We start from the raw sequence: 14,430 nt of genomic DNA, 5'->3' as shown, positions 1-14,430 counted from the left end.
GGTTGTCAAATGAGAGATTGCTATCAACTTGGGTCCCCAGGTCCCTAATTACTTCTTCTGTACTTAATGGATTACCACCTATGTGGTAATTTGTGGCACTTTGTTTTTGCCAAAGGGGATGACTATACACTTTTTGGCATTTAGCTTGAGGCCATAGCTCTGGCCCCAGTTGTCTGTTTCTATGAGGCCCTTTTGGAGGATGCTTGTGTCGGCTGGAGAGTCGATTATGGTGCCCAGTTTGCAGTCATCTGCGAACTTGGTCAGCCACAGTCCTTCCGTGTTCACCTGTACCTCTGAGAAATATATACCGAACAAGAGAGGTCCCAGGACTGAGCCTTGTGGGACTCCACTTGTAACTGGTTTGGAGTCTGACATGGCTCCAGCAATTCTAACCATGTGGGTTCTGTCCTTGAGCCAGTTTGCAACCCATCTAGTGACATAGGGGTTTATATTTAGGCTGGTGAGCTTATCTATAATGCCTGAGTGGGGTATTGTATCAAAGGCTTTTGCGAGGTCCAGGTAGGCTGTGTGGACCACCCTCCCCTCATCAATGGCCTTGGTGACTGTTTCAAAGAAATCAACCAGGTTTAAGAGCCAGGATCTGTCCTTAACAAAGCTGAACTGGGTAGGATCCAGTTTCTGTAGGTCCCCAATATCTTTATTTATGAGGTCCATGATGATCCTTTCCATAGCTTTGCAGACCAAGCTAGTCAGGCTTATGGGGGCGGTAGTTTCCAGGATCCGTTGAGGCACCGCCTTTGTGGAAAGGGACCACTGTTGCTGTATGCCACTCTTTGTGTACATATCCTGTAGTAAGGCTGAGATTGAACAGTAGTTTTATGTTTGGGTTTAGCTCTTCTTGGAGTTCATGTAGGACACAGCCCAGGACACCGTCTGGTCCCAGTGATGCTGTGTTTTTTGTTTTGGAGAGGGCAGCTATTACCTGAGCATCTGAGATGTCAGGGGGGGCAGCACTCTGCTGGGAGTTGATGTCATTCACCTTAGAAGTACCTTTGGATTGACCTCAGCCTTATAAGCTTTGTGGCACATGCGATAATTGTGTAACACTATAGAACAAATACCTAGATAGGTATGGGTTCTAACCTCAGTCTTGGCATATGTATGTGCGGGTGCATGTGGGGTGGGGTGTGTGTATAGGAGTAAGAGTTTTGGTCCTTTCCCACCCAGTACATTCTACATTGCCCAACTTTACAAGATCTGCTGATGTCAGTCACCTTAGAAGTACCTTTGGACTGGCCTCAGCCCTATAAGCTCAGTAGCACATGCAATAACTGCATAACACTATAGCACATATAACTAGATAGGCAGGTGTTCTACTCTCAGTACTGGCAAATGTGTGTAAGTGTATATATATATAAGTGTGTAGGTTCGTAGGATAAAGTGTTTTGCAGACCTTCTCAACCACATGTCTCAGTGTCCTACTTTACAAGGGCTGTTGATGTCATTCACCTTAAAAGTACTGTTGGACAAATCTCAGCCTTATAACCTCTATGGCTCGTGCAATAACTATGTAACAGTATAGTACAGAAAACTAGATAGGTAGAAGTTCTAATCTCAGTCCTGGCAAATGTAAGAGTGTGTGTGTGTGTGTGTGTGTGTGTGTGTGTGTGTGTGTGTGTGTGTGTGTGTGTGTGTGTGTGTGTGTGTGTGTGTGTGTGTGTGTGTGTGTGTGTGTGTGTGTATTTGAGAACACTATTCTCTGTGTGTGTGTGTGTTTGGTTGAGGCAATATCCTCTGGGGGTGTGGGTTTTACCATTTGGAGATATGTTCCACCCATTACACTTCCTACTGCCTTCTTTACAAGGGCTGATGATATCATCCACCATAGAAGTACCTGTATACACTTCTCATCCCTATAAGCCCTGTGCTGCATGCAATAACTGTGTAATACTTCAGTACAATTAATTAGGCAGGGGTCTAACCTCAGTTCTGGTGAATGTGTGTGTATAAGTGTGTGTAAGTGTTTGTAAGTGCATATGTTTGTAGCATACAATATTTTGAGGATCTGTTCCTCCCAGTACACTTCCCCACTGCCATACTTTACAAGGGTTGGTGATGTTATGCACCTTAGAAATGCCTTGGGACAATCTTCAACCCTATTAGCTCCATGGTGCATGCGATAACTGCATAACACTGTAGTACCAACAACTAGATAAGTAGGGGTTCAAAACTCAATACTGGCAACTGTGACACTGTGTGTGTGTGTGTGTGTGTGTGTGTGTGTGTGTGTGTGTGTGTGTGTGTGTGTGTGTGTGTGTGTGTGTGTGTGTGTGTGTGTGTGTGTGTGTGTGCGTGTATTTGGCTGAGGCCATATCCTCTGGGGGGTGTGGATTTTACCATTTTGAGGTATGTTCCGCTCATTACACTATCCACTGCCCTCTTTACAAGGGCTGTTGGTGTCATCCACCATAGAAATACCTGTATAGACTTCTTAGCCCTATCAGCCCTGTGCTGCATGCAACAACTGTGTAACACTACAGTACAATTAATTAGATAGGTAGGGGGTCTAATCTCAGTTCAGGCAAATGTGCATCTGTGTATAAGTGTGTGTGTCTGTAAGTATTTGTAAGTGTGTATATTTGTAGGTTACAGTATTTTGAGGTCTTTGCCTCCCAGTACACTTCCCCATTGCCATACTTTACAAGGGTTGATGATGTTATACACTTTAGAAGTATCTTGGGACACTCTTAAACCCTATCAGCTCCATGGCACGTGTGATAACTGTATAATACTGTAGTACTAACAACTAGATAGGTAAGGGTTCAAAACTCAGCACTAGCGACTGTGATTGTGTGTGTGTGTGTGTGTGTGTGTGTGTGTGTGTGTGTGTGTGTGTGTGTGTGTGTGTGTGTGTGTTTGTGTGTATGTGTGTGTCTGAGAAGCATATTCTCTGTGACTGTTTTTGTGTCGGTATACCATTTTAAGGCTTGTTGACTCCCTCACCATGGCATTACTTTGCAGAGCCAGTTATTGGCATCTGCTGTACATGCAACATGTTAAACTGTGCAGCCCATACCAGCCATCTATACATATGTATATGGAATACCCTGATGTTTGCAAACAAAATGCTGTCTGTGAGCCCTAACAATGGGCATTTATGAAACACATTGCCAAACTGTCAGAGTCACTGTAGTAACAGATGTGGCAGCAACAGACCTCATACCTGTCTGAAACATAATGCTGATAGACAGATTATTACCCTATCATTGTATCATATCACCTTGCAGCAGTCTACAGACAGACATCAGCTGAACGCCATATGTAAAGCTGGGGCAAACAGCAAACACTGGGCACACCTGTCACATATTTTGTGACACACATGGGAAATGGATAGCAGAACAGGTCATGCAATTGAATGCACCTTCCAAAGGGTATGTGTTGTTACATGACAATAGCTGTCATTAACCTACAATGTCAGTCTGTCATAGTTTTACCAGATGTTGGCCAGAAAACCACATGTGCATGACCAATGTGAAGAAATCATTTGTCAGAGATCAGGACAATTTGCACACATATGCAGAGGTCAGAGGTATGGCCACTATCTGTACCTATACCTCCCAAGCTGTTGGAGCAAGGACTGTTCACAAAGCCATATATAATGGGGTGACAAAGGACACATAATAGGGACACCTGTCAAATATTTCTCCTACAAACATATAACAGTGATAGCATAACAGAATTGGCATTAGCATAGATGGTCTGAATGGCATGAAGTGTGCATCTCATAATGTATGACATTATGTTATGAGTGCAGCCGACAATGGTTTGGCAACAATGTGCCAGACAGACACAGGTGTATGAGAAAATGCACTACTGATATGTGGCATGTATCAGAACAGTCTGTGTAAACTGCACAGCTGAGAGGTGTATCTGAGCCACCCTGCAGGTTGCAGTCCATGTTTGGCAGGGTGTAACCTGTGCTGACAACTGAAGCAGTTAAAAAAGGTCCCAGAACTATGGAACAAGAAACATGTCATACAGGTCTGTACTGATTGCAGAGAGACACGATTGCACATCAGAAACATCTTAATGTCATGGGAAATACTATACGTGAAGGTAATGTCACACAGAGAAGGTGTCATACTGGGTCTACTTTAGAACACCGACACGCCAGTTCGCCGACACACAAACCACCGACACCAGATAACCGACAACACACAAAACCGACAACGCAAAACACCGAACACCATTACACCGACACACGAAACGTAAACAACACATTACACTACATCACATAGCCACTAGCCCTAACCCAAACCCTAACCCTAAGGTCCGACACTACCGCACACTCACCCTACCTGCACCCTAACCCTAACTCACTTACCCACCCCTAACCCTAAGGTCTGACACTCCTACCTGCACCCTAACCTAACTCACTTCCTAACCCTAAGGTCCGACACTACCGCACACTTACCCTACCTGCACCCTAACCCTAACTCACTTAACCCACCCTAAACTAAACTCTGTCACTATCACACACTTACCTTACCCGAACCCTACCTCCCTACCTCTGACACTACCACACGCTCAACTATCCCACACCCTAACCCAAAATCCCACAACAACGCACACTTACCTTACCGCTCCTAACTCCGTCACAATCGCACACTTATCGAGACGTGCTCACACGTTACCCTAGTCGCTCTATCCATTGTCGGCACATCACCTTTCCGGTAAACTTACCTGTTGGTCATTTCGTCTCCCCCTTCCGCGTGTCAGTCAACTGCGATTTCGGCACATCACCTTGTCGGTAAACTTACCTGTCGGTCATTTCTTCTCCCTCTTCCGCGTGTCGGTCAACTGCATTTTCGGTAAATTAAAGTAGACCCGTCATACTAGCATGCCAGGGGACATCCTATGTGTTGCACTTGCCGTGGCCATGCAATGTGTTGCCAACTGTCACATTACTACAACTTGTCTCACCCACAATTGATAATGTCACATACACACTGTGTGTTGCCTATGTGTGTGCAATATATAGACATGAGAAGACCCTGTGACTACTGTATGCCCACAAGATAGGTGAATCTGTTGGGGTTAAGGTAATGGCTAGGCTTGTGAGGGACCTAGTGCCAGTACTCCAATAACCTCCTCTGTATGTATGAGCCTGTGGTACTACAGAACACTGAAGTGATATGTGTGAAGGCTAGCTGTCTGTGACAAGGGGTATGTATGCAACGTCACATTGTCTGCCAACAGTGTGCCTCACACACTGTGGCATACATACACACCTGGCCAACAGTGTGCCTCACACACTGTTGCATGCATACACACCTGGTAAACATGTACATATCCAGCTGTACCTTGGCTGTGAAATGGTTGATGTGTTTTACACTCTGCCATACTCCTCATTGGTAATGTCTGCAGGGCCACAGCCTGCAGACAGACACACCTGGAACACAAACAGAATACAGCATGTCAGACTACATTCAGTCAGTGGTACTCACACCAATAATGCATCATGGCTAATAAGGTACATATACTTTGATGTGTACCCATAAGAAATGCAAGCAGACAGCACCTCACACAGCATTACATAGCTACACTGTGCTATATTCACCCTGTGCATCAGACCCATATTAGTATGTTCCTACATCAATAGTATGGATGACAGAGATGTGGCACATGTATCATCATATGCATAGGGTGTGGTGTGGGTTGGCCAGAGGCCTAGGCTGGGCCAGACAGTTACCACCATGCATGCGTGTTTGGATTGGTGTTCCAAAAATAGACTTTGCAGAGGTGCTGTGTGTGTCTGGAGTTGGCCTGCGTGTAATAGAGATGTGTGTGTCTGCATGCATACAGTCATGCCATGTGGCTGCCCTGCACAGGAGTATGTTGGACAGCTGCAGACCATACATGGCAGGGAGTACAGCTCATCATTTCCGTCCATGGACATGGGAACTGTTCCTGTCAGGGGTATCACTGAACCACCATGCCCAAGGCCAGATGGAGTACTACTCCATGATGGTGACTGCTGTCTGCTGGATCTGTGTCCCAGATGGAACTGTCCAGGACCACGTGCCCATGGCCTGCTCTGATGTTGTGTGGACAGCATCCCCCTTTCAGTAGTGCTGGTGGTGCTGCCACTATGGTAGTGTGAAGGTGCATGGCCACATGGAATCTCAGATGATCTTAGTGCTGACCTACGTCCATGTGGCTGATGCCCATCCCCCACCACATGATCCAGCACAGAGATTCCACAGTCAAGGACTGCAAAGGTCTCACTCCACCGTCTATTCATGACCTCAGTATTGTGACATGTGGCCTGCACAAGGTCACGTATGTCATCACAGATGCCAGGAAGCATTGTATCCAAGATCCTGAGTATTTGTCTGTGTTGCATTCAAGTACATGTCTGTGCCTCCATGATGGACCAAAACATGCATCCGGTGACACCTGCTGTGGCACTTGTGACAGGGGCTTGATGGGCAGCAGTCCTCCTTTGAGCATCCCTGACCATCTGCCTGTGTAGGACCTCACCTGTACTCTGGCTATGGCTAGTGTCTACACTCACACTTGCCATAGTCACCACACTAGCCTGTTCCATGCCACCACCCATCAACTGTCCATTATCTGTGGCCAGTGGGGATGGCGTATGTGTGGGCATTGTGACTGTGTGTGCAGGGACATTGTGGACAACAGTGGGATGCCAACTGATGGCACAGATTCAGCCCCTGACAACCCCACCTGTACCTCACTATGATTACCATCATCATCAGAGTCTACAGAGACACTGACATCAGGCTCAGAGTGGGAGGGACCACAACCATCATGTCCACCTATGAGGGGAAGGCAACATATGTAAATTAATACCTGCACTATAAGGTGTGCTGGTACACACACACACACACACACACACACACACACACACACACACACACACACACAGACACACACACAGATACATACAGATGAGGTGGCACAAAGACATTATACACAGACCTCACAATATCCAAATGGTGACATGCATGACACACAGTCAGACCACAACGTACACACTCTGGAGAGGCCATCAACATCATGCAGTGCAGTCATTTCCACTTAATGTTACTACTAATATACATCTCTGGGACACATGAGTAGTGTTAGTAAATGATGGGCCTTCACCTAGTGCACACTGCACTCATGTACACATTATTGCTGTTCACATGTATAACATACCTCTCAACTGTACAGACTTTCACAGAATTTCTAGATGTTTGGCTCATATTTTTGGTCTGTTCTTCATACATTCTGTGTTTGTCTGACACATTACTGGGATGATCTGAGGACTGATGTCACTAATTAATGACATACATTTCAGTTTCAGACTGCAAAGCCTACAGTAAATGTATGTTAAAAAACTGGTTATTCTAATAACTTTCTAAGCTTACAGTGGATATAATAAGTGTAAACACCTCTGTTAACATGCCAGGTTGTTGTGATATAAAAACCGAGACCACAATAAATAATTTCAAAACTTTTCCCACCTTTAATGTGACCTATAACCTGTACAATCCAATAGAAAAACAAACAAATCTGTTAAGGGTAAAATATAGCAAATGACATATGTACAATAGGCTGGTTGCCGAAGTGTGCACATCCTTAAACTAATACTTTGTTGAAGCACCTTTTGATTTAATTACAGCATTCAGTCTTCTTGGGAAGGAGTCTATCAGTATGGCACATCTTGACTTGGCAATATTTGCCCACACTTATTTGCTAAAGCCCTCCAAATTTGTCAGATTGCAAAGGCATCTCTTGTGCACAGCCCTCCGTAGGTCACCTCACAGATTTTTCTTTTGTATGTAGGTCTGGGCTCTGGCTGGATCATTCCAAAACATTTGATTGTCTTCTGTTGCAGCCATTCATTTGTTGATTTGGATGTACGCGTTGGGTCATTGTTGTGTTGACAGGTGAAAGTCCTTTTCATCTTCAGCTTTCTAGCAGATGCATGAAGGTTTTGGGACAAACGTGACTGGTATTTGGAACTGGTCATAATTCCCTCCACCTTGACTAAAGCTACAGTTCGAGCTTATGAACAGCAACCTCAAAGCAAGACACTGTCACCACCATGCTTCACTGTGGGGATGGTGTTCTTCTGGAGATGCAAAGAGTTGTTTTTGTGCCAAATGTACCTTTTGGAATTGTGGTCGAACAGTTCAACCTTGGTCTCATTAGACCATAACACATTTTCCGACATGCTTTTGGGGGACTTAATGTATTGTTTTCACATTTTAGCTAGGCCTGGATGTTGTTCTGTGTGAGAAAAGGCTTCCATCTTCCAACCTAACTCCATAGGCCTGACATATGGAGAATACAGGAGATTGTTGTCACCTGTAGTACACAACCAGTACTTGCCAGAGATTCCTGCAGCTCCTGCAGTGTTACTGTAAGTCCCCTGGCAGCCTTCCTGACCATTTTTTTGTCTTGTCTTTTGATCAGATTTGGAGGGGTGTCCAGTTTTTTACAACGTCACTGTTGTCCCATATATTCTCCCCTTTTTAATGACTGTCTTCACTGTATTCCATGGTATATGCAATGCTGTAGAAATGTTTTTATATCCTTCTCCTGGCTAATACCTTTCAACAATAGATCTCTTTGATGCTCTGTAAGCTCTCTGCAAACCATGGCTTTTGCTGTAGCAGGCAACTGAGTGAATGTCAAAGAAATCCTACTAGTACAGCTGACCATTATTTTGTGTTAAACAGTGTCTCTTTAATTGATGGCAGGGGTGTACCCAAGAAGACTGACTGCTGTAATTAGATCAAAAGGTGCTTCAACAAAGTATTAGTTTAAGGCTGTGCACACTTATGCATCCAGCTTATTGTACATTTCTTATTTTTCATATTTGTTCCCCTAACAGATTTGTTTATTCTTCAATTTAATTGTACAGATTATAGGTAACATTAAATGTGGGAAGAGTTCTGAAATGATTTATTGTGGTCTCATTTTTGTATATCACAAAAACCTGCCATTTTGACAGGTGTGTGCACACCTTTTCTATTCACTGTAGAAGAGTAATATTTGACATATGTCCCTAGTTTTTGGGCCTTTGTCCCCCCTTTCTGTCAGTCTTTCTCCAGATTTCTTGCACTGGCAGGTTGTGAAGTATGCTACAGATATGTTATATCTCCTGCAAATAGGCCCCTATGATGACCACTGTGATACAATGCGGTTAACCCCACCACAAGTGAACATGCACATATCGCTAAGAGTAAAGGTTGTGAATATGGTAACATGCATGCCTTAACATGTCTGGGGTATTGCTGAGCCACAACAAGACAATTCCATACTTACCAGCTTCAGGATACTGTCCCACATTCAGATCAGAGGGACCTATGTAGTTGTGGGAGAGAGATATTGTCAGCAGACTCACACGTGGCATTGGTACAAGATGAATGCTGCTTTTCTGCACATGTACAGTACAAGCTCCAATATCCCACCCACAATTGCATTTTGACCTGACATATGTATCTAGATACTCGACGGATACCAGTATGGCTTCTACAGTAGTAGATTGATGTCCACTGGGACTTTACCTGCAGACTCCTTGCCTGTTGTCTGGGTGCCACCCACCTCCACAATGTGGGTGTCATGAGTCTGTTGTGTGGTGGGTGCCCCAAGGTTGGCAAAGAGCTCCTCCATAGGTGTAAGTGGAGGCGGCATAGCAGAACCCCCACCTGTGGCTGTGCAGTTCATAGCCATGGCAGATGAGGTCAGTCGCACAATGGCTGACCTGTTTGTAAGTTCATGCATGCTGACCCATGTCATTTACCTGGTGGATGAGGTCATCCCATGGGGCAGCCCACTCCCACAGATGCATTTGGCTATGGCCAAACATCACCCCCATAGTGCTGGACTATAGTGATGATGATGATTGCTGATGGCTCTGTGTACGAGTATAGCAGCTGTCTGGCATGCTGCATGTCACCTGGAAGTCAAACAGAAAAACACATCACAGGACCTCATACATTGGTCAACGTTATTTACAGAAGTTGCACATCAACATTGACTAGCACTAGCAACCACTTATGACCACATCACACCCCTGTCATCTATCAGCACAGTATGAGCTTGCATTGCACTCCTGGTCCTGATGTGTCATGCTCCCCCCAAGGAGGGCCAGTAAATTGCATACCCTCCAGTCATCATTCACTTCTGTGTAGAGGGATGACAGTGGCTATCTTCCATGCAGATGGGATGTCGATGGTTCTCAGCCTTTGTTTTACTACAGTGTGTAATGGAACTGGGAGCACATGCCTGAGTTCATGTAGGATGTAGACAGGGATGTTTTCGGGTCCCATGGAGACTTAATTTTGTTGCCTTTGAATAGGCATTATGGACCTGCTCCCTGATGATGAGGGGAGGGGTGCGAGTGCTGTGCATATCCACCTATACTGATGGGAGTACAGGGAGGTGATATTTTCACTTAACCTGTCTGCACCGGGTTATCTACAGCTATGGCATGTGTGTATGTGGTGTGATTGCCCACCAGTACAGGGTAGATTGGGTTGTTGCCTTTGAGATTGAAGACATATGTGTGATGACCTTGTGATTGGCCTTGGTGGATGTGTCTAATTTGTACTCATAGTTAGCCTTAGAGTGATTCACTTGTGACCTTATATGCTTGTTCAGACAAAGGTGGAATTGCTTCCTAGTTGATGCCTGCTCCTATTTTGCCCTGTACAGCCAATATACTGACCAATCCTGTGGTTTGTGTAATACTGCTGTCCACCAAAGGGGATTACTCTACCTTGGCGGAGGCGGGTTTTATGAGTCAGGTACTGCTGAGCCCATACAGCTATGTAGGTGCTCATATAGCTATTTGTATTAGGCATGGACATGAGGTCATAACACAGTTGGACATCTCTCCAATTTCAACCTGATAATCATGTTTATTCTAGTACCCCTTTCTGTGTTAGGACAATGCAACAATCAGTAGCTGTAGATATTTATGTCTGTTGGATGCACTGAAACTATGATTATACACATGTACCTGACATTTTCTATCTCATGTCTATTGTTTTGAGGCTTCCAGCTACACCTACTCATACATACATGTGCACAGGTAATACCTGATATACATTTCTGTTCTATGTCAGTTGGCACACTGTATTTACATTGTAAAACAAGTTGGTACTACAAGTGCTCACACCAAACCAAGAAAAATAAAAGAGCACAGCGTTGCAAGTCCACAGTCTTGGTTTAATATAAAAATAATAAAACAAACAAGTTAAGCACTTTCATCAATAAGTATGACTTCTTGCTGCTCAGTCATACCTCTCAACCTGTTAGAGCAGGACATCTGAGCAATGGCCTAAAATTAGTGACACCTTATTAGTATTTATGTAACACACTTAAGTCAGTTGATAGTACAGTAGGCTTCGCATTCACATAAATGAGAAGGTCCAACATTGATATGTATGCTATTATGTTTTGATGTCAGTCTTCACAGATTTGCCAATGATTTGCCAGACATAACATAACTCTATGAGGAAATGACTACAAATAGGCACATATGTGATCGATGTGCAGAACACTAGACAGTTGAATGGTATGCGCTCAGTATATCAGATGCAGTTCAACATACTTCTATGACAGTAGTTTACTATGCACATACCCTGTATAAGTCTCTTAGATTTGTAAGACAAACATGTGTATCGTAGTTGTATTCACAAGTAACATATGGATATTTACAACATCCCAGTAGCTGGCCTAGCAGTGTCAAAGTCAGTATTGTTCAACAGACACCCCAGTAGTGGCCATATGTGAGCCATCCTTTCTTGGGGTGACTCAGGGGCCTGATCTGTGATGTATGTCACTGCAGACAGAGCCAGATGCTATGGTCATAGGTGTTGTTCAGCAATATATCAGTACAGCAAGTCTTGCTGAGACATTGTTTAACTTCCTATTCTATTGTCTATTCCATTCCATTACATGCTTACTTGTTAGACATACTTTTTTTCAAGTATTTCTGTATATTGTTTCTCTCTCTCTCTCACTCTCTGTCTACACATGTAGAGGGATAGAACTGTTTTGCATAGGCAGCAGCCTGACCTTTGTAGGTAATGCTCATGAGCAGGTGATGGCCTGTGCACCAACTGGTGTCCCCAATTGCTAATTGCATGCAGAACAGCTGTGTTGTTATTCCAATAGCCAATGGCATGGCAACAGACTCCTATAATTGAGTACTTCATGTGGGCATTGCTTCTTTTCCTTGCTTGTGAGCAAGACATCATGGAGGTGTGTGAACTACGGCATCACAGAGGGTAGGTGGAAATACCTCTTATAACAAGACATGTGGAGACAGCCAAACAAAATGGGGGAGAAGGTTCTAGACTTGGGGACAGAATGTAAGTATTGCTGTTATATAGTTGGAATAATGCTAGATTAACAGGGTTTGTTTGCACATGCATTTTCTGCATGATTTCAAGTCTGACAGTGTTATGTGGATAGCATAACTCTCAACTGTAAGGTTATCCACAGAATGGGCAGAGGTTTGACTCTTATGTTAGGTCTGTTCCTCAGACAGTTGATGTCCTTGGCAAATCAATAAGATACTGTGAGCATTGCAGTCAGTAAATGCTAACATCCATTTGTGTTTCTGACTTCATATCCCTCAGATAAGATATGTTACAACAAACCCTGTTACACAAGCCACTATCTCTCTTTATAACAGCAATATTTCACATATGTCCCTGTTTTTGGACCTCTGTTCCACAATTACATCAGGCTTTGTCCAGATGTCACGCAGTAAGAGGTTGAGAGGTATGGTATATCATTATTTAGTGCCTTCATTCCTGATATTGTCCCAGTGATGTAGCAGAATCCCAAACATGTTATGAGGAAGAGGCCATATATATGAGGCCAAAGCTTGGACATTCTGTGGGAATCTGTATAGTTGAGAGGTCTGCATATGTCTGGCCATTATTAACAGACTGTCAGGATTGTGTAGTAGTGTAGTATGTAAATGTTAGTTGGGCTGTGTACAGAGGAGGTAGATGTGAGTGTCACAGGGTCTTTTCTATCTGACTGGGCATGCTGCTCCAGTTTCTGGTGGTTTATTGGCAGTATATGTTTAATAGGGGCAGACTGAGATATGTCCGGTACCACTTCAGGATTCCTACTACACTGTGACTTGGGTCAGTATATGTGGGGTAGTGTGTGAATGGCAAACAGGATATATTTGTTCACACAGTCATTATACTCTAGTGTTCAGTTGGCTTACTGGTATGTTGCTGTGACTGTGGTGAAATTGGTTGTGGCTATGCACTTTCACACCAGTGTCTGTTTTTCACTGTTACATCTCTGTGGTGCTTAATACATTTGCAAATGCATGTGTAATTCCCCACAGCTGATTTGGGGTAGTGTTGTGTCAGTTTGACTGTTAATTGGACAGTGCTTGGTGACATGCTTGGCAGCTCAATGTAGGTCCCCTAATGTTATAACCAGATATTCATAGAATATCCAGTTGTCTGGCTCATATCTTTGGTCTGGTTCCCATAACTGTTGTGTATTTCTGACAAATCAGTGGGATGGTGTGCAGATTGAAGTCACTAACTAATGAGAAGCAGTTGAGTCTCAGAACTGTGGTATTTCAGACAATATATGTTAGAAGAGACAGTGATACTGCAGCAACTTTCTCAGCTTATCTATTCAAGTATTTCAGATATGACCCTATCTTCATGCCTTTGTCCCACCACTTTGTCAGGCTTGGTCCAGATTCGTTGCACTAAGGGGTTCTGAGCATACCTCTCACATGGCCGGACTGTCACAGAATGTCCAGAGTTTTGGCTCATATTTTGTTCTGTTGCACAAATTATTTGTATTTGTATGGTAAATCACTGTGATGATCTGAGGATTTATGTCAGTAAATAATGACATACATTTCGGTGTCAAACCTCATATCCTTCAGAAAATGTATGCTGCAACAAACTCTGTTACTCTAGTAACTTTCTAAGTTTGTAAGAGCAATATTTAAATTATGTCCCTATTTTTGGCTCATTGTCCACCCATTTTGACAGCCTTTGTCCAAATGTCTTGCACTAAGAGGTTGAGAGATATGGTTCTGAGGTATGACTGCACTGCATGTTACACACACACACACACACACACACACACACATATATATATATATATATATATATATATATATATATATATATGTGTGTGTGTATATATATATATATATATATATATATATATATATATATATATATATATATATATATATATATATATATATATATATATATATATATATGTTATGTAAATGTGTTTTCATATATATGTATCTCCATACAGATATATATGTGTATATGCTTGTGTACAAGACCTGACTGATTCCACATAGTTTTTTCCCTACTGTTGAATGACTCTACTGCATCATATGTTTGAAAAAGCATGAGAAAGTCCTACAGCTCA

This window comes from Protopterus annectens, chromosome 3.part1, assembly GCF_019279795.1.
Source record: "Protopterus annectens isolate FY-2018-M chromosome 3.part1, PAN1.0, whole genome shotgun sequence".
NCBI classification, from domain to species: Eukaryota; Metazoa; Chordata; order Ceratodontiformes; family Protopteridae; genus Protopterus; species Protopterus annectens.
The sequence above is the reverse complement of the archived record's forward strand: the minus strand, read 5'-3'. Positions refer to the sequence as shown.